This window comes from Pseudophryne corroboree, unplaced genomic scaffold, assembly GCF_028390025.1.
Source record: "Pseudophryne corroboree isolate aPseCor3 unplaced genomic scaffold, aPseCor3.hap2 scaffold_428, whole genome shotgun sequence".
Taxonomy (NCBI): Eukaryota; Metazoa; Chordata; class Amphibia; order Anura; family Myobatrachidae; genus Pseudophryne; species Pseudophryne corroboree.
In genome coordinates this window covers 386,190-407,447 of record NW_026970060.1, presented here as the reverse complement: position 1 = coordinate 407,447, position 21,258 = coordinate 386,190, and the positions used below count along the sequence as shown (strand labels likewise).

At 41.4% G+C, this 21,258-nt stretch overlaps 15 non-coding genes and 2 pseudogenes across 15 annotated transcripts; 7 read left to right on the top strand and 10 right to left on the bottom strand.

Moving 5' to 3' along the window:
• Positions 1-544: 544 nt before the first annotated feature.
• On the bottom strand, positions 545-707 carry LOC135025810 (U1 spliceosomal RNA). Its single transcript, XR_010222520.1, has one exon. It is a non-coding gene; the product is annotated as a U1 spliceosomal RNA (small nuclear RNA).
• A 152-nt stretch (positions 708-859) lies between these two features.
• LOC135025883 (U1 spliceosomal RNA) lies at positions 860-1,023 on the bottom strand. Its single transcript, XR_010222584.1, has one exon. It is a non-coding gene; the product is annotated as a U1 spliceosomal RNA (small nuclear RNA).
• A 671-nt stretch (positions 1,024-1,694) lies between these two features.
• LOC135025804 (U1 spliceosomal RNA) lies at positions 1,695-1,857 on the bottom strand. The gene has a single exon (XR_010222514.1). It is a non-coding gene; the product is annotated as a U1 spliceosomal RNA (small nuclear RNA).
• Positions 1,858-2,009: 152 nt separating this feature from the next.
• On the bottom strand, positions 2,010-2,173 carry LOC135025863 (U1 spliceosomal RNA). Its single transcript, XR_010222564.1, has one exon. It is a non-coding gene; the product is annotated as a U1 spliceosomal RNA (small nuclear RNA).
• Positions 2,174-2,844: 671 nt separating this feature from the next.
• LOC135025832 (U1 spliceosomal RNA) lies at positions 2,845-3,007 on the bottom strand. Its single transcript, XR_010222540.1, has one exon. It is a non-coding gene; the product is annotated as a U1 spliceosomal RNA (small nuclear RNA).
• A 152-nt stretch (positions 3,008-3,159) lies between these two features.
• Positions 3,160-3,323, bottom strand: LOC135025868 (U1 spliceosomal RNA). Its single transcript, XR_010222569.1, has one exon. It is a non-coding gene; the product is annotated as a U1 spliceosomal RNA (small nuclear RNA).
• A 646-nt stretch (positions 3,324-3,969) lies between these two features.
• On the bottom strand, positions 3,970-4,132 carry LOC135025827 (U1 spliceosomal RNA). Its single transcript, XR_010222537.1, has one exon. It is a non-coding gene; the product is annotated as a U1 spliceosomal RNA (small nuclear RNA).
• Positions 4,133-4,284: 152 nt separating this feature from the next.
• Positions 4,285-4,448, bottom strand: LOC135025857 (U1 spliceosomal RNA). Its single transcript, XR_010222558.1, has one exon. It is a non-coding gene; the product is annotated as a U1 spliceosomal RNA (small nuclear RNA).
• Positions 4,449-5,119: 671 nt separating this feature from the next.
• On the bottom strand, positions 5,120-5,282 carry LOC135025814 (U1 spliceosomal RNA). The gene has a single exon (XR_010222524.1). It is a non-coding gene; the product is annotated as a U1 spliceosomal RNA (small nuclear RNA).
• A 152-nt stretch (positions 5,283-5,434) lies between these two features.
• Positions 5,435-5,598, bottom strand: LOC135025872 (U1 spliceosomal RNA). The gene has a single exon (XR_010222573.1). It is a non-coding gene; the product is annotated as a U1 spliceosomal RNA (small nuclear RNA).
• A 9,961-nt stretch (positions 5,599-15,559) lies between these two features.
• On the top strand, positions 15,560-15,723 carry LOC135025800 (U1 spliceosomal RNA). The gene has a single exon (XR_010222510.1). It is a non-coding gene; the product is annotated as a U1 spliceosomal RNA (small nuclear RNA).
• A 152-nt stretch (positions 15,724-15,875) lies between these two features.
• Positions 15,876-16,017, top strand: LOC135025842 (U1 spliceosomal RNA; annotated as a pseudogene).
• Positions 16,018-16,709: 692 nt separating this feature from the next.
• Positions 16,710-16,873, top strand: LOC135025802 (U1 spliceosomal RNA). Its single transcript, XR_010222512.1, has one exon. It is a non-coding gene; the product is annotated as a U1 spliceosomal RNA (small nuclear RNA).
• A 152-nt stretch (positions 16,874-17,025) lies between these two features.
• LOC135025819 (U1 spliceosomal RNA) lies at positions 17,026-17,188 on the top strand. The gene has a single exon (XR_010222529.1). It is a non-coding gene; the product is annotated as a U1 spliceosomal RNA (small nuclear RNA).
• A 671-nt stretch (positions 17,189-17,859) lies between these two features.
• On the top strand, positions 17,860-18,023 carry LOC135025856 (U1 spliceosomal RNA). Its single transcript, XR_010222557.1, has one exon. It is a non-coding gene; the product is annotated as a U1 spliceosomal RNA (small nuclear RNA).
• Positions 18,024-18,175: 152 nt separating this feature from the next.
• Positions 18,176-18,317, top strand: LOC135025831 (U1 spliceosomal RNA; annotated as a pseudogene).
• Positions 18,318-19,874: 1,557 nt separating this feature from the next.
• TRNAN-AUU (transfer RNA asparagine (anticodon AUU)) lies at positions 19,875-19,948 on the top strand. Its single transcript has one exon. It is a non-coding gene; the product is annotated as a tRNA-Asn (tRNA).
• The last annotated feature ends 1,310 nt before the right edge of the window (positions 19,949-21,258 follow it).

Sequence of the window (21,258 nt, the reverse complement as noted above, 5' to 3'; positions counted from 1 at the left end):
AGATGAACATGGGAGGGCAGAAGGCTGCCTAATACTGAAGCACCCCCAAACAACAAACCAAATGCAACAACTAGTGCAAGCATTCCTGGGGGAAGGCCTGCAGCAGATGGATTTGCATATGGTGATGTCATCCAAGCAGTGGGTCAAAGTTGGCTTCAACCCTCGTCTGCATATGAAAAGAAAAAAGGGATGTGCAGGGCATGGCGGCCTTTTGCGGCGCTTGCATGACCCCTAATTCGCATTAAACACCTCCACCCTCCTTCGGTGTGGGGCTCATGTTGGCTATGCCCCAGCACCTGAAGCATTCAAGCTGATTTCTTGCAGCAGCTGGGCACTGTAACAGCTCCAGAGCTGCTCTGTAAGGCAACTAAAAGGGTGTGGGCCCTGCAGCACTACCTGTAGTTCGCATTGTGCGTTGGAAGGCACAAAGTAAGCAGACGGGAGAAGTCAGGATAGTGCGCAAGGGCATAGAAGGGAGCGGTTCAAGAAAAGAGAAGTGGAAACAGACAGCAAACTAGGCTGGAGAGAGACCTGATACAAAGAGATCTGAATTATACGAGAGCCGACCAGAGGAAACACAAATTATGCAGTCAAGTGTCCCACATTTGGGGAAATCGCAGGAGCAGCACACCCAGAGTGCAATGGGTGAGCCTTGCCCTGGGAGAAGCACCTTCCTGATCATAGTATCTCACCTGGCAGGTAAGTAGGAGTTGGGCTAGAGCTGGGGAGGGTCGCTGCTCGGGCACCCCCCTGTCAAGTGAAGGAGATCCAACTGAGGCAGCACAAGGGAACTCTCGAAAGAAGAACAAGGCTAGAGGAAGATCTGAGACAAAGAAATCTGACTTTTACCAGAGCTGACCAGAGGAAAGCACAAACACAGTCCCCCTCTACCACAAATAATGCAGTCGAGTTTTCCACATTTGGGGAAATCACAGGGGTCATCATACCCAGAATGCAATGAATGAACCTCACCCTGGGAGAACAATCTTCATGACCATGATATCTCCTATGCAAAATAAGTATGATTTGGGATAGGGCTGGGGAGGGCCGCTGCTCAGGCACATCTCTGTCAAGTAAAGGAGATTCAACTGAGGCAGCACAAGGGAACTCTCATCTGGGGACAACAACTGCTGGGAGAACACATATTTTCAGATGAACATGGGAGGGCAGAAGGCTGCCTAATACTGAAGCACCCCCAAACAACAAACCAAATGCAACAACTAGTGCAAGCATTCCTGGGGGAAGGCCTGCAGCAGATGGATTTGCATATGGTGATGTCATCCAAGCAGTGGGTCAAAGTTGGCTTCAACCCTCGTCTGCATATGAAAAGAAAAAAGGGATGTGCAGGGCATGGCGTCCTTTTGTGGCGCTTGGATGACCCTTAATTCGCATTAAACATCTCCACCCTCCTTCGGTGTGGGGCTCATGTTGGCTATGCCCCAGCCCCTGAAGCATTCAAGATGATTTCTTGCAGCAGCTGGGCACTGTAACAGCTCCAGAGCTGTTCTGTAAAGCATGTAAAAGGGTGTGGGCCCTGCAGCACTACCTGTAGTATGCATTGTGCGTTGGAAGGCACAAAGTAAGCAGATGGGAGAGGTCAGGATAGTGCGCAAGGGCATAGAAGGGAGCGGCTCAAAAAAAGAGAAGTGGAAACAGACAGCAAACTAGGCTGGAGAAAGACCTGAGACAAAGAGATCTGAATTATACGAGAGCCGACCAGAGGAAACACAAATTATGCAGTCAAGTTTCCCACATTTGGGGAAATCGCAGGAGCAGCACACCCAGAGTGCAATGGGTGAGCCTTGCCCTGGGAGAAGCACCTTCCTGATCATAGTATCTCACCTGGCAGGTAAGTAGGAGTTGGGCTAGAGCTGGGGAGGGTCGCTGCTCGGGCACCCCCTTGTCAAGTGAAGGAGATCCAACTGAGGCAGCACAAGGGAACTCTCGAAAGAAGAACAAGGCTAGAGGAAGATCTGAGACAAAGAAATCTGACTTTTACCAGAGCTGAGCAGAGGAAAGCACAAACACAGTCCCCCTCTACCACAAATAATGCAGTCGAGTTTCCCACATTTGGGGAAATCACAGGGGTCAGCATACCCAGAATGCAATGAATGAACCTCACCCTGGGAGAACAATCTTCATGACCATGGTATCTCCTATGCAAAATAAGTATGATTTGGGATAGGGCTGGGGAGGGCCGCTGCTCAGGCACATCTCTGTTAAGTAAAGGAGATTCAACTGAGGCAGCACAAGGGAACTCTCATCTGGGGACAACAACTGCAGGGAGAACACATATTTTCAGATGAACATGGGAGGGCAGAAGGCTGCCTAATACTGAAGCACCCCCAAACAACAAACCAAATGCAACAACTAGTGCAAGCATTCCTGGGGGAAGGCCTGCAGCAGATTGATTTGCATATGGTAATGCCATCCAAGCAGTGGGTCAAAGTTGGCTTCAGCCCTCGTCTGCATATGAAAAGAGAAAAGGGGCGTGCAGGGCATGGCGGCCTTTTGCGGCGCTTGGGTGACCCTTAGTTCGCATTAAACACCCCCACCCTCCTTCGGTGTGGGGCTCATGTTGGCAATGCCCCAGCCCCTGAAGCATTCAAGCTGATTTCTTGCAGCAGCTGGGTACTGTAACAGCTCCAGAGCTGCTCTGTGAGGCAAGTAAAAGGGTGTGGGCCCTGCAGCACTACCTGTAGTTTGCATTGTGTGTTGGAAGGCACAAAGTAAGCAGACGGGAGAAGTCAGGATAGTGCGCAAGGGCATAGAAGGGAGCGGCTCAAGAAAAGAGAAGTGGAAACAGACAGCAAACTAGGCTGGAGAGAGACCTGAGACAAAGAGATCTGAATTATACGAGAGACGACCAGGGGAAACACAAATTATGCAGTCAAGTTTCCCACATTTGGGGAAATCACAGGGGCAGCACACCCAGAGTGCAATGGGTGAGCCTTGCCCTGGGAGAAGCACCTACATGATCATAGTATCTCACCTGGCAGGTAAGTAGGAGTTGGGCTAGAGCTGGGGAGGGTCGCTGCTCGGGTACCCCCCTGTCAAGTGAAGGAGATCCAACTGAGGCAGCACAAGGGAACTCTCGAAAGAGGAACAAGGCTAGAGGAAGATCTGAGACAAAGAAATCTGATTTTTACCAGAGTTGACCAGAAGAAAGCACAAACACAGTCCCCCACTACCACAAATAATGCAGTCGAGTTTCCCACATTTGGGGAAATCACAGGGGTCAGCATACCCAGAATGCAATGAATGAACCTCACCCTGGGAGAACAATCTTCATGACCATGGTATCTCCTATGCAAAATAAGTATGATTTGGGATAGGGCTGGGGAGGGCCGCTGCTCAGGCACATCTCTGTCAAGTAAAGGAGATTCAACTGAGGCAGCACAAGGGAACTCTCATCTGGGGACAACAACTGCTGGGAGAACACATATTTTCAGATGAACATGGGAGGGCAGAAGGCTGCCTAATACTGAAGCACCCCCAAACAACAAACCAAATGCAACAACTAGTGCAAGCATTCCTGGGGGAAGGCCTGCAGCAGATGGATTTGCATATGGTGATGTCATCCAAGCAGTGGGTCAAAGTTGGCTTCAACCCTCGTCTGCATATGAAAAGAAAAAAGGGATGTGCAGGGCATGGTGTCCTTTTGTGGCGCTTGGATGACCCCTCCTTCGGTGTGGGGCTCATGTTGGCTATGCCCCAGCCCCTGAAGCATTCAAGATGATTTCTTGCAGCAGCTGGGCACTGTAACAGCTCCAGAGTTGCTCTGTAAAGCATGTAAAAGGGTGTGGGCCCTGCAGCACTACCTGTAGTATGCATTGTGCGTTGGAAGGCACAAAGTAAGCAGACGGGAGAGGTCAGGATAGTGCGCAACTGCATAGAAGGGAGCGGCTCAAGAAAAGAGAAGTGGAAACAGACAGCAAACTAGGCTGGAGAAAGACCTGAGACAAAGAGATCTGAATTATATGAGAGCCGACCAGAGGAAACACAAATTATGCAGTCAAGTGTCCCACATTTGGGGAAATCGCAGGAGCAGCACACCCAGAGTGCAATGGGTGAGCCTTGCCCTGGGAGAAGCACCTTCCTGATCATAGTATCTCACCTGGCAGGTAAATAGGAGTTGGGCTAGAGCTGGGGAGGGTCGCTGCTCGTGCACCCCCCTGTCAAGTGAAGGAGATCCAACTGAGGCAGCACAAGGGAACTCTCGAAAGAAGAACAAGGCTAGAGGAAGATCTGAGACAAAGAAATCTGACTTTTACCAGAGCTGACCAGAGGAAAGCACAAACACAGTCCCCCACTACCACAAATAATGCAGTCGAGTTTCCCACATTTGGGGAAATCACAGGGGTCAGCATACCCAGAATGCAATGAATGAACCTCACCCTGGGAGAACAATCTTCATGACCATGGTATCTCCTATGCAAAATAAGTATGATTTGAGATAGGGCTGGGGAGGGCCGCTGCTCAGGCACATCTCTGTCAAGTAAAGGAGATTCAACTGAGGCAGCACAAGGGAACTCTCATCTGGGGACAACAACTGCAGGGAGAACACATATTTTCAGATGAACATGGGAGGGCAGAAGGCTGCCTAATACTGAAGCACCCCCAAACAACAAACCAAATGCAACAACTAGTGCAAGCATTCCTGGGGGAAGGCCTGCAGCAGATTGATTTGCATATGGTAATGCCATCCAAGCAGTGGGTCAAAGTTGGCTTCAACCCTCGTCTGCATATGAAAAGAGAAAAGGGGCGTGCAGGGCATGGCGGCCTTTTGCGGCGCTTGGATGACCCCTAGTTCGCATTAAACACCTCCACCCTCCTTCGGTGTGGGGCTCATGTTGGCTATGCCCCAGCCCCTGAAGCATTCAAGCTGATTTCTTGCAGCAGCTGGGCACTGTAACAGCCTCAGAGCTGCTCTGTAAGGCAAGTAAAAGGGTGTGGGCCCAGAAGTACTACCTGTAGTTTGCATTGTGCATTGGAAAGCACAAAGTAAGCAGACGGGAGAAGTCAGGATAGTGCGCAAGGGCATAGAAGGGAGCGGCTCAAGAAAAGAGAAGTGGAAACAGACAGCAAACTAGGCTGGAGAGAGACCTGAGACAAAGAAATCTGAATTATACGAGAGCCGACCAGGGGAAACACAAATTATGCAGTCAAGTTTCCCACATTTGGGGAAATCGCAGGAGCAGCACACCCAGAGTGCAATGGGTGAGCTTTGCCCTGGGAGAAGCACCTTCATGATCATAGTATCTCACCTGGCAGGTAAGTAGGAGTTGGGCTAGAGCTGGGGAGGGTTGCTGCTCGGGTACCCCCCTGTCAAGTGAAGGAGATCCAACTGAGGCAGCGCAAGGGAACTCTAAAAAAAAGAACAAGGCTAGAGGAAGATCTGAGACAAAGAAATCTGACTTTTACCAGAGCTGACCAGAGGAAAGCACAAACACAGTCCCCCACTACCACAAATAATGCAGTCGAGTTTCCCACATTTGGGGAAATCATAGGGGTCAGCATACCCAGAATGCAATGTATGAACCTCACCCTGGGAGAACAATCTTCATGACCATGGTATCTCCTATGCAAAATAAGTATGATTTGGGATAGAGCTGGGGAGGGCCGCTGCTCAGGCACATCTCTGTCAAGTAAAGGAGATTCAACTGAGGCAGCACAAGGGAACTCTCATCTGGGGACAACAACTGCAGGGAGAACACATATTTTCAGATGAACATGGGAGGGCAGAAGGCTGCCTAATACTGAAGCACCCCCAAACAACAAACCAAATGCAACAACTAGTGCAAGCATTCCTGGGGGAAGGCCTGCAGCAGATGGATTTGCATATGGTGATGTCATCCAAGCAGTGGGTCAAAGTTGGCTTCAACCCTCGTCTGCATATGAAAAGAGAAAAGGGGCGTGCAGGGCATGGCGGCCTTTTGCGGCGCTTGGATGACCCCTAGTTCGCATTAAACACCTCCACCCTCCTTCGGTGTGGGGCTCATGTTGGCTATGCCCCAGCCCCTTAAGCATTCAAGCTGATTTCTTGCAGCAGCTGGGCACTGTAACAGCTCCAGAGCTGCTCTGTAAGGCAAGTAAAAGGGTCTCTGTGGCGCAATCAGTTAGTATGTACGGCTATTAACCAAAAGGTTGGTGGTTCAATCCCACCCAGGGACCTGATTGACCTTGTGATCAGATTTTGGTGATATTTAAGTAGACAAGTCAAAATTTCAAACCCCCTCTTATTGTGTAGGGTACCTGGCCTTCTCTGATGTAATCAGAGTTAGATTTGATTCAGTGATTTTATAAAAAACAGCTAGGAAGCACAATTTAGCAGTGGGTTGCAGAGAAAAAAAATATGCTGGCAGAAAAATCCAATTGAGTGATTAAACAGCTCTTCATTTTCTGGCTTTATTTTTATGCTAACAAATTTGTTCTCTGAAAAGTGTCCACAAAGCCAAGTCTCTGATTAACACCTTTGTAAGGATGGTTTTTCACCTATTACTAAATTAAACTTGCTTCATTGGAAAGGCAGCAAGATGCATCCTCATTTCAATGTCTACTGAAATAATACAAGTTGACACCAGGAAACATTAACGCCACTGCATCCTTGCTGCTTTCTCACGTGGAAGTCTGTTTAATGTGAAAACAAGGTGATATCTAATTAGCACACAGGTAAGGAATTAAGAAAATCTTTATTTAAGGGTGAAGATGTTTCTCACAAAATTGTTGACCCAATGCATCATTGAAATTCAAGCTGGAAAGATGAATTTGATATATCACTTGTACATTTTGTATTGCTCTTCTGGTGACAATGTAGTTTGTTTTTGTCAATTACCATTTTAATAATAGGGTAAAGAAAATGAAGTGGATTTTTGAAAGAAAACAATACTGTCAATATACTATTAAAACAAATTAAAATGGTAAAAGTTATTGTACTTTAAGTAAAAATAAAAGAGACAAAATATCAATCCCAGTTTTGGATTACTTTAATTAACAAAAAAAAATGCATATAGCAGAGGATAGTTTCAATCTGCCTACCTCTGGGTTATGGGCCCAGCATGCTTCCATTGCAGTACTCTGCTGCACATGTAAGTGCAAGAGATCCTGAAGCACTCACTCATCATGGGAAAGTACCAATGTGTTTCTTCGTTGGTTGATGGAAGAAACATCTTACAAAAACTCTCCAGATTATTGACTTTTTAAAGTTTTGCTAGGAAACGTTTTAGATGAATGCTTATTAGCCTTTGTCAGTATGGACTTTTGCAAAGTGTCTCTGTGGCGCAATCAGTTAGTATGTATGGCTATTAACCAAAAGGTTGGTGGTTCAATCTTACTCAGGGACCTAATTGACCTTGTTATCAGATTTTGGTGATCTTTAAGTAGACAAGTCAAATTTCATACCCCCTGTTATGGTGTAGGGTACCTGGCCTTCTCTGATGTAATCAGAGTTAGATTTGATTCAGTGATTTTATAAAAACATCTAGGAAGCACAATTTAGCAGTGGGTTGCAGAGAAAAAGAAATATGCTGGCAAAAAAATCAAATTGCGTGATTAAACAGCTCAATTTCTGGCTTTATTTTTATGCTAACAAATTTGTTCTCTGAAAAGTGTCCACAAAGCCAAGTCTCTGATTAACACCTTTGTAAGGATGGTTTTTCACCTATTACTAAATTAAACTTGCTTCATTGGAAAGGCAGCAAGATGCATCCTCATTTCAATGTCTACTGAAATAATACAAGTTGACACCAGGAAACATTAACGCCACTGCATCCTTGCTGCTTTCTCATGTGGAAGTCTGTTTAATGTGAAAACAAGGTGATATCTAATTAGCACACAGGTAAGGAATTAAGAAAATCTTTATTTAAGGGTGAAGATGTTTCTCACAAAATCGTTGCCCCAATGCATCATTGAAATTCAAGCTGGAAAGATGATTTTAATATATCACTTGTACATTTTGTATTGCTCTTCTGGTGACAATGTAGTTTGTTTTTGTCAATTACCATTTTAATAATAGGGTAAAGAAAATTAAGTGGATTTTTGAAAGAAAACAATACTGTCAATATACTATTAAAACAAATTAAAATGGTAAAAGTTATTGTACTTTAAGTAAAAATAAAAGAGCCAAAATATCAATCCCAGTTTTGGATTACTTTAATTAACAAAAAAAAAAAGCATACAGCAGAGGATAGTTTCAATCTGCCTACCTCTGGGTTATGGGTCCAGCATGCTTCCATTGCTGTACTCTGCTGCACATGTAAGTGCAAGAGATCCTGAAGCACTCACTCATCATGGGAAAGTACCAATGTGTTTCTTCGTTGGTTGATGGAAGAAACATCTTACAAAAACTCTCCAGATTATTGACTTTTTAAAGTTTTGCTAGGAAACGTTTTAGATGAATGCTTATTAGCCTTTGTCATTATGGACTTTTGCAAAGTGTCTCTGTGGCGCAATCAGTTAGTATGTACGGCTATTAACCAAAAGGTTGGTGGTTCAATCCCACCTAGGGACCTAATTGACCTTGTTATCAGATTTTGGTGATCTTTAAGTAGACAAGTCAAAATTTCAAACCCCCTGTTATGGTGTAGGGTACTTGGCCTTCTCTGATGTAATCAGAGTTAGATTTGATTCAGTGATTTTATAAAAACAGCTAGGAAGCACAATTTAGCAGTGGGTTGCAGAGAAAAAGAAATATGCTGGGCAAAAAAATCAAATTGCGTGATTAAACAGCTCTTCATTTTCTGGCTTTATTTTTATGCTAACAAATTTGTTCTCTGAAAAATGTCCACAAAGCCAAGTCTCTGATTAACACCTTTGTAGGGATGGTTTTTCACCTATTACTAAATTAAACTTGCTTCATTGGAAAGGCAGCAAGATGCATCCTCATTTCAATGTCTACTGAAATAATACAGGTTGACACCAGGAAACATTAACGCCACTGCATCCTTGCTGCTTTCTCATGTGGAAGTCTGTTTAATATGAAAACAAGGTGATATCTAATTAGCACACAGGTAAGGAATTAAGAAAATCTTTATTTAAGGGTGAAGATGTTTCTCACAAAATCGTTGCCCCAATGCATCATTGAAATTCAAGCTGGAAAGATGATTTTAATATATCACTTGTACATTTTGTATTGCTCTTCTGGTGACAATGTAGTTTGTTTTTGTCAATTACCATTTTAATAATAGGGTAAAGAAAATGAAGTGGATTTTTGAAAGAAAACAATACTGTCAATATACTATTAAAACAAATTAAAATGGTAAAAGTTATTGTACTTTAAGTAAAAATAAAAGAGCCAAAATATCAATCCCAGTTTTGGATTACTTTAATTAACAAAAAAAAATGCATATAGCAGAGGATAGTTTCAATCTGCCTACCTCTGGGTTATGGGCCCAGCATGCTTCCATTGCAGTACTCTGCTGCACATGTAAGTGCAAGAGATCCTGAAGCACTCACTCATCATGGGAAAGTACCAATGTGTTTCTTCGTTGGTTGATGGAAGAAACATCTTACAAAAACTCTCCAGATTATTGACTTTTTAAAGTTTTTCTAGGAAACGTTTTAGATGAATGCTTATTAGCCTTTGTCAGTATGAACTTTTGCAAAGTGTCTCTGTGGCGCAATCAGTTAGTATGTACGGCTATTAACCAAAAGGTTGGTGGTTCAATCCCACCCAGGGACCTAATTGACCTTGTTATCAGATTTTGGTGATCTTTAAGTAGACAAGTCAAATTTCATACCCCCTGTTATGGTGTAGGGTACCTGGCCTTCTCTGATGTAATCAGAGTTAGATTTGATTCAGTGATTTTATAAAAACATCTAGGAAGCACAATTTAGCAGTGGGTTGCAGAGAAAAAGAAATATGCTGGCAAAAAAATCAAATTGAGTGATTAAACAGCTCTTCATTTTCTGGCTTTATTTTTATGCTAACAAATTTGTTCTCTGAAAAGTGTCCACAAAGCCAAGTCTCTGATTAACACCTTTGTAAGGATGGTTTTTCACCTATTACTAAATTAAACTTGCTTCATTGGAAAGGCAGCAAGATGCATCCTCATTTCAATGTCTACTGAAATAATACAGGTTGACACCAGGAAACATTAACGCCACTGCATCCTTGCTGCTTTCTCATGTGGAAGTCTGTTTAATGTGAAAACAAGGTGATATCTAATTAGCACACAGGTAAGGAATTACGAAAATCTTTATTTAAGGGTGAAGATGTTTCTCACAAAATTGTTGCCCCAATGCATCATTGAAATTCAAGCTGGAAAGATGATTTTAATATATCACTTGTACATTTTGTATTGCTCTTCTGGTGACAATGTGGTTTTTTTTTGTCAATTACCATTTTAATAACAGGGTAAAGAAAATTAAGTGGATTTTTGAAAGAAAACTATACTGTCAATATACTATTAAAACAAATTAAAATGGTAAAAGTTATTGTACTTTAAGTAAAAATAAAAGAGCAAAAATATCAATCCCAGTTTTGATTACTTAAATTAACAAAAAAAATGCATATAGCAAAGGATAGTTTCAATCTGCCTACCTCTGGGTTATGGGTCCAGCATGCTTCCATTGCAGTACTCTGCTGCCCATGTAAGTGCAAGAGATCCTGAAGCACTCACTCATCATGGGAAAGTACCAATGTGTTTCTTCGTTGGTTGATGGAAGAAACATCTTACAAAAACTCTCCAGATTATCGACTTTTTAAAGTTTTTCTAGGAAACGTTTTAGATGAATGCTTATTAGCCTTTGTCAGTATAGACTTTTGCAAAGTGTCTCTGTGGCGCAATCAGTTAGTATGTACGGCTATTAACCAAAAGGTTGGTGGTTCAATCCCACCCAGGGACCTAATTGACCTTGTTATCAGATTTTGGTGATCTTTAAGTAGACAAGTCAAAATTTCAAACCCCCTGTTATGGTGTAGGGTACCTGGCCTTCTCTGATGTAATCAGAGTTAGATTTGATTCAGTGATTTTATAAAAACAGCTAGGAAGCACAATTTAGCAGTGGGTTGCAGAGAAAAAAAATATGCTGGCAGAAAAATCCAATTGAGTGATTAAACAGCTCTTTATTTTCTGGCTTTATTTTTATGCTAACAAATTTGTTCTCTGAAAAGTGTCCACAAAGCCAAGTCTCTGATTAACACCTTTGTAAGGATGGTTTTTCACCTATTACTAAATTAAACTTGCTTCATTGGAAAGGCAGCAAGATGCATCCTCATTTCAATGTCTACTGAAATAATACAGGTTGACACCAGGAAACATTAACGCCACTGCATCCTTGCTGCTTTCTCATGTGGAAGTCTGTTTAATGTGAAAACAAGGTGATATCTAATTAGCACACAGGTAAGGAATTAAGAAAATCTTTATTTAAGGGTGAAGATGTTTCTCACAAAATCGTTGCACCAATGCATCATTGAAATTCAAGCTGGAAAGATGATTTTAATATATCACTTGTACATTTTGTATTGCTCTTCTGGTGACAATGTAGTTTGTTTTTGTCAATTACCATTTTAATAATAGGGTAAAGAAAATTAAGTGGATTTTTGAAAGAAAACAATACTGTCAATATACTATTAAAACAAATTAAAATGGTAAAAGTTATTGTACTTTAAGTAAAAATAAAAGAGCCAAAATATCAATCCCAGTTTTGGATTACTTTAATTAACAAACAAAAAAATGCATATAGCAGAGGATAGTTTCAATCTGCCTACCTCTGGGTTATGGGCCCAGCATTCTTCCATTGCTGTACTCTGCTGCACATGTAAGTGCAAGAGATCCTGAAGCACTCACTCATCATGGGAAAGTACCAATGTGTTTCTTCGTTGGTTGATAGAAGAAACATCTTACAAAAACTCTCCAGATTATTGACTTTTTAAAGTTTTGCTAGGAAACGTTTTAGATGAATGCTTATTAGCCTTTGTCAGTATGGACTTTTGCAAAGTGTCTCTGTGGCGCAATCAGTTAGTATGTATGGCTATTAACCAAAAGGTTGGTGGTTCAATCCCACCCAGGGACCTAATTGACCTTGTTATCAGATTTTGGTGATCTTTAAGTAGACAAGTCAAATTTCATACCCCCTGTTATGGTGTAGGGTACCTGGCCTTCTCTGATGTAATCAGAGTTAGATTTGATTCAGTGATTTTATAAAAACATCTAGGAAGCACAATTTAGCAGTGGGTTGCAGAGAAAAAGAAATATGCTGGCAAAAAAATCAAATTGCGTGATTAAACAGCTCTTCATTTTCTGGCTTTATTTTTATGCTAACAAATTTGTTCTCTGAAAAGTGTCCACAAAGCCAAGTCTCTGATTAACACCTTTGTAGGGATGGTTTTTCACCTATTACTAAATTAAACTTGCTTCATTGGAAAGGCAGAGAGATGCATCCTCATTTCAATGTCTACTGAAATAATACAGGTTGACACCAGGAAACATTAACGCCACTGCATCCTTGCTGCTTTCTCATGTGGAAGTCTGTTTAATGTGAAAACAAGGTGATATCTAATTAGCACACAGGTAAGGAATTAAGAAAATCTTTATTTAAGGGTGAAGATGTTTCTCACAAAATTGTTGCCCCAATGCATCATTGAAATTCAAGCTGGAAAGATGATTTTAATATATCACTTGTACATTTTGTATTGCTCTTCTGGTGACAATGTAGTTTTTTTTGTCAATTACCATTTTAATAATAGGGTAAAGAAAATTAAGTGGATTTTTGAAAGAAAACTATACTGTCAATATACTATTAAAACAAATTAAAATGGTAAAAGTTATTGTACTTTAAGTAAAAATAAAAGAGCAAAAATATCAATCCCAGTTTTGATTACTTAAATTAACAAAAAAAATGCATATAGCAAAGGATAGTTTCAATCTGCCTACCTCTGGGTTATGGGTCCAGCATGCTTCCAGTGCAGTACTCTGCTGCACATGTAAGTGCAAGAGATCCTGAAGCACTCACTCATCATGGGAAAGTACCAATGTGTTTATTCATTGGTTGATGGAAGAAACATCTTACAAAAACTCTCCAGATTATTGATTTTTTAATGTTTTTCTAGGAAACGTTCTAGATGTATGCTTATTAGCCTTTGTCACTTGTACATTTTGTATTGCTCTTCTGGTGACAATGTAGTTTGTTTTTGTCAATTACCATTTTAATAATAGGGTAAAGAAAATTAAGTGGATTTTTGAAAGAAAACAATACTGTCAATATACTATTAAAACAAATTAAAATGGTAAAAGTTATTGTACTTTAAGTAAAAATAAAAGAGTCAAAATATCAATCCCAGTTTTGGATTACTTTAATTAACAAAAAAAAATGCATATAGCAGAGGATAGTTTCAATCTGCCTACCGCTGGGTTATGGGCACAGCATGCTTCCATTGCTGTACTCTGCTGCACATGTAAGTGCAAGAGATCCTGAAGCACTCACTCATCATGGGAAAGTACCAATGTGTTTCTTCGTTGGTTGATGGAAGAAACATCTTACAAAAACTCTCCAGATTATTGACTTTTTAAAGTTTTTCTAGGAAACGTTTTAGATGAATGCTTATTAGCCTTTGTCAGTATTTACTTCTGCAAAGTGTCTCTGTGGCGCAATCAGTTAGTGTGTACGGCTACTAACCAAAATGTTGGTGGTTCAATCACACCCAGGGACGTAATTGACCTTGTGATCAGATTTTGGTGATCTTTAAGTAGACAAGTCAAAATTTCAAACCCCCTGTTATGGTGTAGGGTACCTGGCCTTTTCTGATGTAATCAGAGTTAGATTTGATTCAGTGATTTTATAAAAACAGCTAGGAAGCACAATTTAGCAGTGGGTTGCAGAGAAAAAGAAATATGCTGGCAAAAAAATCCAATTGAGTGATTAAACAGCTCTTCATTTTCTGGCTTTATTTTTATGCTAACAAATTTGTTCTCTGAAAAGTGTCCACAAAGCCAAGTCTCTGATTAACACCTTTGTAGGGATGGTTTTTCACCTATTACTAAATTAAACTTGCTTCATTGGAAAGGCAGCAAGATGCATCCTCATTTCAATGTCTACTGAAATAATACAGGTTGACACCAGGAAACATTAACGCCACTGCATCCTTGCTGCTTTCTCATGTGGAAGTCTGTTTAATGTGAAAACAAGGTGATATCTAATTAGCACACAAGTAAGGAATTAAGAAAATCTTTATTTAAGGGTGAAGATGTTTCTCACAAAATCGTTGCCCCAATGCATCATTGAAATTCAAGCTGGAAAGATGATTTTAATATATCACTTGTACATTTTGTATTGCTCTTCTGGTGACAATGTAGTTTGTTTTTGTCAATTACCATTTTAATAATAGGGTAAAGAAAATTAAGTGGATTTTTGAAAGAAAACAATACTGTCAATATACTATTAAAACAAATTAAAATGGTAAAAGTTATTGTACTTTAAGTAAAAATAAAAGAGCCAAAATATCAATCCCAGTTTTGGATTACTTTAATTAACAAAAAAAAATGCATATAGTAGAGGATAGTTTCAATCTGCCTACCTCTGGGTTATGGGCCCAGCATGCTTCCATTGCTGTACTCTGCTGCACATGTAAGTGCAAGAGATCCTGAAGCACTCACTCATCATGGGAAAGTACCAATGTGTTTCTTCGTTGGTTGATGGAAGAAACATCTTACAAAAACTCTCCAGATTATTGACTTTTTAAAGTTTTTCTAGGAAACGTTTTAGATGAATGCTTATTAGCCTTTGTCAGTATTTACTTCTGCAAAGTGTCTCTGTGGCGCAATCAGTTAGTGTGTATGGCTACTAACCAAAAGGTTAGTGGTTCAATCACACCCAGGGACGTAATTGACCTTGTGATCAGATTTTGGTGATCTTTAAGTAGACAAGTCAAAATTTCAAACCCCCTGTTATGGTGTAGGGTACCTGGCCTTCTCTGATGTAATCAGAGTTAGATTTGATTCAGTGATTTTATAAAAACAGCTAGGAAGCACAATTTAGCAGTGGGTTGCAGAGAAAAAGAAATATGCTGGCAAAAAAATCCAATTGAGTGATTAAACAGCTCTTCATTTTCTGGCTTTATTTTTATGCTAACAAATTTGTTCTCTGAAAAGTGTCCACAAAGCCAAGTCTCTGATTAACACCTTTGTAGGGATGGTTTTTCACCTATTACTAAATTAAACTTGCTTCATTGGAAAGGCAGCAAGATGCATCCTCATTTCAATGTCTACTGAAATAATACAGGTTGACACCAGGAAACATTAACGCCACTGCATCCTTGCTGCTTTCTCATGTGGAAGTCTGTTTAATGTGAAAACAAGGTGATATCTAATTAGCACACAGGTAAGGAATTAAGAAAATCTTTATTTAAGGGTGAAGATGTTTCTCATAAAATCGTTGCCCCAATGCATCATTGAAATTCAAGCTGGAAAGATGATTTTAATATATCACTTGTACATTTTGTATTGCTCTTCTGGCAGTTGTTGTCCCCAGATGAGAGTTCCCTTGTGCTGCCTCAGTTGAATCTCCTTTACTTGACAGAGATGTGCCTGAGCAGCGGCCCTCCCCAGCCCTATCCCAAATCATACTTATTTTGCATAGGAGATACCATGGTCATGAAGATTGTTCTCCCAGGGTGAGATTCATTCATTGCATTCTGGGTATGCTGACCCCTGTGATTTCCCCAAATGTGGGAAACTCAACTGCTTTATTTGTGGTAGTGGGGGACTGTGTTTGTGCTTTCTTCTGGTCAACTCTGGTAAAAATCAGATTTCTTTGTCTCAGATCTTTCTCTAGCCTTGTTCCTCTTTCGAGAGTTCCCTTGTGCTGCCTCAGTTGGATCTCCTTCACTTGACAGGGGGGTACCCGAGCAGCGACCCTTCGCAGCTCTAGCCCAACTCCTACTTACCTGCCAGGTGAGATACTATGATCATGTAGGTGCTTCTCCCAGGGCAAGGCTCACCCATTGCACTCTGGGTGTGCTGCCCCTGTGATTTCCCCAAATGAGGGAAACTTGACTGCATAATTTGTGTTTCCCCTGGTCGGCTCTCATATAATTCAGATCTCTTTGTCTCAGGTCTCTCTCCAGCCTAGTTTGCTGTCTGTTTCCACTTCTCTTTTCTTGAGCCGCTCCCTTCTATGCCCTTGCGCACTATCCTGACTTCTCCCGTCTGTTTACTTTGTGCCTTCCAACACACAATGCAAACTACAGGTAGTGCTGCAGGGCCCACACCCTTTTACTTGCCTCACAGAGCAGCTCTGGAGCTGTTACAGTGCCCAGCTGCTGCAAGAAATCAGCTTGAATGCTTCAGGGGCTGGGGCATTGCCAACATGAGCCCCACACCGAAGGAGGGTGGGGGTGTTTAATGCGAACTAAGGGTCACCCAAGCGCCGCAAAAGGCCGCCATGCCCTGCACGCCCCTTTTCTCTTTTCATATGCAGACGAGGGTTGAAGCCAACTTTGACCCACTGCTTGGATGGCATTACCATATGCAAATCAATCTGCTGCAGGCCTTCCCCCAGGAATGCTTGCACTAGTTGTTGCATTTGGTTTGTTGTTTGGGGGTGCTTCAGTATTAGGCAGCCTTCTGCCCTCCCATGTTCATCTGAAAATATGTGTTCTCCCTGCAGTTGTTGTCCCCAGATGAGAGTTCCCTTGTGCTGCCTCAGTTGAATCTCCTTTACTTGACAGAGATGTGCCTGAGCAGCGGCCCTCCCCAGCCCTATCCCAAATCATACTTATTTTGCATAGGAGATACCATGGTCATGAAGATTGTTCTCCCAGGGTGAGGTTCATTCATTGCATTCTGGGTATGCTGACTCCTATGATTTCCCCAAATGTGGGAAACTCAACTGCATTATTTGTGGTAGTGGGGGACTATGTTTGTGCTTTCCTCTGGTCAGCTCTGGTAAAAGTCAGATTTATTTGTCTCAGATCTTCCTCTAGCCTTGTTCTTCTTTCGAGAGTTCCCTTGTGCTGCCTCAGTTGGATCTCCTTCACTTGACAGGGGGGTGCCCGAGCATCGACCCTCCCCAGCTCAAGCCCAACTCCTACTTACCTGCCAGGTGAGATACTATGATCATGAAGGTGCTTCTCCCAGGGCAAGGCTCACCCATTGCACTCTGGGTGTGCTGCTCCTGTGATTTCCCCAAATGTGGGAAACTTGACTGCATAATTTGTGTTTCCCCTGGTCAGCTCTCGTATAATTCAGATCTGTTTGTCTCAGGTCTCTCTCCAGCCTAGTTTGCTGTCTGTTTCAACTTCTCTTTTCTTGAGCCGCTCCCTTCTATGCCCTTGCGCACTATCTTGACTTCTCCCATCTGCTTACTTTGTGCCTTCCAACGCACAATGCGAACTACAGGTAGTGCTGCAGGGCCCACACCTTTTTACTTGCCTTACAGAGCAGCTCTGGAGCTATTACAGTGCCCAGCTGCTGCAAGTAATCAGCTTGAATGCTTCAGGGGCTGGGGCATAGCCAACAAGAGCCCCACACCGAAGTAGGGTGGAGGTGTTTAATGCGAACTAGGGGTCATCCAAGCGCCGCAAAAGGCCGCCATGCCCTGCACGCCCCTTTTCTCTTTTCATATGCAGACGAGGGTTGAAGCCAACTTTGACCCACTGCTTGGATGACATCACCATATGCAAATCCATCTGCTGCAGGCCTTCCCCCAGGAATGCTTGTACTAGTTATTGCATTTGGTTTGTTGTTTGGGGGTGCTTCAGTATTAGGCAGCCTTCTGCCCTCCCATGTTCATCTGAAAATATGTGTGTTCCCTGCAGTTGTTGTCCCCAGATGAGAGTTCCCTTGTGCTGCCTCAGTTGAATCTCCTTTACTTGACAGAGATGTGCCTGAGCAGCGGCCCTCCCCAGCCCTATCCCAAATCATACTTATTTTGCATAGGAGATACCATGGTCATGAAGATTGTTCTCCCAGGGTGAGGTTCATTCATTGCATTCTGGGTATGCTGACCCCTGTGATTTCCCCAAATGTGGGAAACTCGACTGCATTATTTGTGGTAGTGGGGGACTGTGTTTGTGCTTTCCTCTGGTCAGCTCTGGTAAAAGCCAGATTTCTGTGTCTCAGATCTTCCTCTAGCCTTGTTCTTCTTTCGAGAGTTCTCTTGTGCTGCCTCAGTTGGATCTCCTTCACTTGACAGGGGGGTGCCCGAGCAGCGACCCTCCTCAGCTCTTGCCCAACTCCTACTTACCTGCCAGGTGAGATACTATGATCATGAAGGTGCTTCTCCCAGGGCAAGGCTCACCCATTGCACTCTGTGTGTGCTGCTCCAGCGATTTCCCCAAATGTGGGAAACTCGACTGCATAATTTGTGTTTCCCCTGGTCGGCTCTCATATAATTCAGATCTCTTTGTCTCAGGTCTCTCTCCAGCCTAGTTTGCTGTCTGTTTCCACTTCTCTTTTCTTGAGCCGCTCCCTTCTATGCCCTTGCGCACTATCTTGACTTCTCCCGTCTGCTTACTTTGTGCCTTCCAACGCACAATGCGAACTACAGGTAGTGCTGCAGGGCCCACACCCTTTTAGTTGCCTTACAGAGCAGCTCTGGAGCTGTTACAGTGCCCAGCTGCTGCAAGAAATCAGCTTGAATGTTCTTCGTTGATTGATGGAAGAAACATCTTACAAAAACTCTCCAGATTATTGACTTTTTAAAGTTTTTCTAGGAAACGTTCTAGATGAATGCTTATTAGCGTTTGTCAGAATGTACGTTTGCAAAGTGTCACTGTGGCGCAATCAGTTAGCGTGTTCGGTTATTATCCAAAAGGTTGGTGGTTCAATCCCACCCAGGGACGTAATTTACCTTGTTATCTGATTTTGGTGATATTAAAGTAGACAAGTCAAAATTTCAAACCCCCTCTTATTGTGTAGGGTACCTGGCCTTCTCTGATGTAATCAGAGTTAGATTTGATTCAGTGATTTTATAAAAAACAGCTAGGAAGCACAATTTAGCAGTGGGTTGCAGAGAAAAAAAATATGCTGGCAGTAAAAATCCAATTGAGTGATTAAACAGCTCTTCATTTTCTGGCTTTATTTTTATGCTAACAAATTTGTTCTCTGAAAAGTGTCCACAAAGCCAAGTCTCTGATTAACACCTTTGTAAGGATGGTTTTTCACCTATTACTAAATTAAACTTGCTTCATTGGAAAGGCAGCAAGATGCATCCTCATTTCAATGTCTACTGAAATAATACAGGTTGACACCAGGAAACATTAACGCCACTGCATCCTTGCTGCTTTCTCATGTGGAAGTCTGTTTAATGTGAAAACAAGGTGATATCTAATTAGCACACAGGTAAGGAATTACGAAAATCTTTATTTAAGGGTGAAGATGTTTCTCACAAAATTGTTGCCCCAATGCATCATTGAAATTCAAGCTGGAAAGATGATTTTAATATATCACTTGTACATTTTGTATTGCTCTTCTGGTGACAATGTAGTTTTTTTTGTCAATTACCATTTTAATAACAGGGTAAAGAAAATTAAGTGGATTTTTGAAAGAAAACTATACTGTCAATATACTATTAAAACAAATTAAAATGGTAAAAGTTATTGTACTTTAAGTAAAAATAAAAGAGCAAAAATATCAATCCCAGTTTTGATTACTTAAATTAAAAAAAAAATGCATATAGCAAAGGATAGTTTCAATCTGCCTACCTCTGGGTTATGGGTCCAGCATGCTTCCATTGCAGTACTCTGCTGCCCATGTAAGTGCAAGAGATCCTGAAGCACTCACTCATCATGGGAAAGTACCAATGTGTTTATTCGTTGGTTGATGGAAGAAACATCTTACAAAAACTCTCCAGATTATTGATTTTTTAATGTTTTTCTAGGAAACGTTCTAGATGTATGCTTATTAGCCTTTGTCAGTATGTACTTTTTGCAAAGTGTCTCTGTGGCGCAATCGGTTAGTGTGTTTGGCTATTAACCAAAAGGTTGGTGGTTCAATCCCACCCAGGGACGTAATTAACCTTGTGATCAGATTTTGGTGATATTTAAGTAGACAAATCAAAATTTCAAACCTCCTCTTATGGTGTAGGGTACATGGCCTTCTCTGATGTAATCAGAGTTAGATTTGATTCAGTGATTTTATAAAAAACAGCTAGGAAGCACAATCTAGCAGTGGGTTGCAGAGAAAAAAAATATGCTGGCAGAAAAATCCAATCGAGTGATTAAACAGCTCTTCATTTTCTGGCTTTATTTTTATGCTAACAAATTTGTTCTCTGAAAAGTGTCCACAAAGCCAAGTCTCTGATTAACACCTTTGTAAGGATGGTTTTTCACCTATTACTAAATTAAACTTGCTTCATTGGAAAGGCAGCAAGATGCATCCTCATTTCAATGTCTACTGAAATAATACAAGTTGACACCAGGAAACATTAACGCCACTGCATCCTTGCTGCTTTCTCATGTGGAAGTCTGTTTAATGTGAAAACAAGGTGATATCTAATTAGCACACAGGTAAGGAATTACGAAAATCTTTATTTAAGGGTTAAGATGTTTCTCACAAAATTGTTGACCCAATGCATCATTGAAATTCAAGCTGGAAAGATGATTTTAATATATCACTTGTACATTTTGTATTGCTCTTCTGGTGACAATGTAGTTTGTTTTTGTCAATTACCATTTTAATAATAGGGTAAAGAAAATGAAGTGGATTTTTGAAAGAAAACAATACTGTCAATATACTATTAAAACAAATTAAAATGGTAAAAGTTATTGTACTTTAAGTAAATTTAAAAGAGACAAAATATCAATCCCAGTTTTGGATTACTTTAATTAACAAAAAAAATGCATATAGCAGAGGATAGTTTCAAAATTTCAAACCCCCTGTTATGGTGTAGGGTACCTGGCCTTCTCTGATGTAATCAGAGTTAGATTTGATTCAGTGATTTTATAAAAACAGCTAGGAAGCACAATTTAGCAGTGGGTTGCAGAGAAAAAAAATATGCTGGCAGAAAAATCCAATTGAGTGATTAAACAGCTCTTTATTTTCTGGCTTTATTTTTATGCTAACAAATTTGTTCTCTGAAAAGTGTCCACAAAGCCAAGTCTCTGATTAACACCTTTGTAAGGATGGTTTTTCACCTATTACTAAATTAAACTTGCTTCATTGGAAAGGCAGCAAGATGCATCCTCATTTCAATGTCTACTGAAATAATACAGGTTGACACCAGGAAACATTAACGCCACTGCATCCTTGCTGCTTTCTCATGTGGAAGTCTGTTTAATGTGAAAACAAGGTGATATCTAATTAGCACACAGGTAAGGAA